Source organism: Macrobrachium nipponense, chromosome 6 (genome assembly GCF_015104395.2).
Source record: "Macrobrachium nipponense isolate FS-2020 chromosome 6, ASM1510439v2, whole genome shotgun sequence".
NCBI classification, from domain to species: Eukaryota; Metazoa; Arthropoda; class Malacostraca; order Decapoda; family Palaemonidae; genus Macrobrachium; species Macrobrachium nipponense.
This window is the reverse complement of record NC_061108.1, coordinates 37,434,673-37,437,172: the sequence shown is the minus strand read 5'-3', so window position 1 is coordinate 37,437,172 and position 2,500 is coordinate 37,434,673. Positions and strand designations below refer to the sequence as shown.

General features: G+C 35.9%; 1 protein-coding gene across 1 annotated transcript in view; it reads left to right on the top strand.

The window, feature by feature from the left end:
* Positions 1-2,500, top strand: part of LOC135216495 (zinc finger CCHC domain-containing protein 10-like) — a 29,442-nt gene that overhangs the window by 12,718 nt on the left and 14,224 nt on the right. The gene's annotated exons all lie outside the window — the stretch shown is intronic.

The window sequence follows — 2,500 nt, the reverse complement described above, 5'->3', positions numbered from 1 at the left end:
TTTTCTTCGCTAATATATTATGGTCTACCTTGTCAAAAGCTTTTGCAAAGTCTAGATAAACCACATCTGTTTCATTTCCGTTTTTCATATTTTTGTATAGTTCTCACGGTGGACTAACAGTTGGGTTTGTGTACTTTTTCCGGGAACGAAACCATGTTGTCCTATATTATACAAATTATTTTTTATTAAATGTTTCATAATATTTTTCTTCATTACCCTTTCATACACTTTCATAATTACTTTTGAAAGTAGGGGTAATATATGCTAATTTGTGCTCATCATAAATCTTGCCTGTATCTACACTTTGTCTTAATAATATTGCAAGTGGCTTTGCGATAGAATGAACTACTACTTTCTTTAACAAAATACCAGGGACACCATCAGGCCCTGCAGCAGCTCCATTTTTAATTTCATCAATAGCCTGCACCATATCAGCTTCATTAATATCTATGTCAGCTAAATATTCACTATTTTCGTCCCTTACTTCTATATCATTATCTTCATTATCAATTCTAGGGGTGAATTCTCTCTTATATCGTTCTGCCAATATGTTGCATATTTCCTTTTTTTTCATTCGTTAATCTCCTTTCAATTCTTAGAGGGAGTTTTCATTAGAGAGGGAAACCCAGAATCTAGATGTGAGCATACAATGATTGAGACATATGAGTTTGATATTATTGAAGTGTTGAAGAGGAGATGGGCTTTAGTTTAAGTCACCGAGGTGTGAGGAGTTTATGAATAAAGTGTCTAAATCCAAGATGGATTCACTATGTCAAAGACACTTTGAGAGAATAGGCTGAAAGGAAGAAAGGATATAAGTAGTAAGTGGTTGGATAATGATTTGAGAAGTCTGAAAGATGAGAAAAGGATGTTTTTTGAAGTCCTGTTCCATGATAAGAAGGATGTTTGTACAACAAAGGAATAAAAAGAGTTAATGATCAAGTTCCTCTTAGAATAAAAAATTAATTACCATGTCGTTGGAGTTAGTACAAGAGGGAGATTGTAGAGAGGGGAAGTGGTAAATGTCAGTTTGAGAATTCACGTGAAAGCTTTAGGATGCGAAGGTTGAAAAATGGAAGGCATTGGCAGTTCAAAGGATTTTAAGTGAGCCGTTGCAGTGTTGTGGTGACAGTGTGATCGAGTGGATAATTAGGGGCATATTATATGTTTAGATGAAGGAAAGGCTTAGAAAGAGGATAAGCCAAATGATTATTGTTCATTTGGACAGGAGAAGACGACAGAGGTGAAGGGTAAGAATAACAGGGCCATGGCATTATTTATTATACCGGGGAGGCATATGTTAGGATTGTTTATGACAAATTAAGACAGATAACAAATATATTGAAAGGGAAACGGAAGAGAAATTTGACGAAGATTTGTTAAGGCAGATGGGTGAGACGCATGAGAGTAAAATGTGCAAGTGGCATACATTGCTTATTAAAATTTTGACAGAATATATATAATGCAGAGGCGTGGGTGGTAAGGATCTATAGTGTAGCAGGTCGTTTGTTGAGGGCAGTCAGAACTTCCTTGATGAAAGTAACTCATTTATTTCAGTTAGTGCCAACGACCCTGAAGAGTTCATTATGGTAAAGAGCCAACCACTGATCAGATATTGTTCCGATTTCCTCTTTATAACTTGAATGCATAAGGAATAGATGTCAGGACTACTGGAATTGTCAAAATAAAGAACTGGGTTCAGTGATGAATATCGTTTATTATAGTCGACTTTTAGCTTCACAATCCATACCACCGTAAGCAGTTGTTTTGATTATTTTTGTAAAGTCTCAGATTATTATCTATGGACCTCGAACCGCTGATTTACTCTATGGTAATTGCAATAAATCTGTCATGTTCTAACATCAGTTACCTTTTACTATCATTTTTTGGTTTATAACCCAAAAAATCAGTGGCGTTGCAATATTGCTGGTTATTGCAGGTAATGAATCACTTGACAGGAGATGAATGACAGAATAGAGGGGCGCTTCATGTTTGCAAATGATGTCCAAAATTGCTCTCTCATTCACAACACTTGCTCACATAATTGTGTGTTGGAGGAAATATATTTATTTTTTCATGTTATTTACTCTCCGGAACTTCAAAACAAGTGAATTAATGATACTCTTTTAACTGGCTGCGTATTTGACCACTGGGATAATATTGATCGCTTGGTTGCCGGGGTAAGATAATGATAATAAAGCTTTTGGAGTAACTGCAGTCGACCCTGGAATATGCCATGTGAGAGTTTGTTTTCTGTGAGAGTAGGAATGACGCAGAAGTGTTTTAGGTATGCATGGTTGCATACTTAGACAGTAATGCAAGCTGAGAATAAAGGTGCAAAAGCTGTGGCATCATAACTGAAGTCGTGAATGCGGTGAAGAGAGATAATCCGGTTTTAGTTTGCAATGAGGAAAAACTGCAGAAGTTGTGAAATGGAACAACATTGTTTGAAAGTTACAGATGAATCTGAGCAAGGATAAGATTATGAAAATAAACTGAA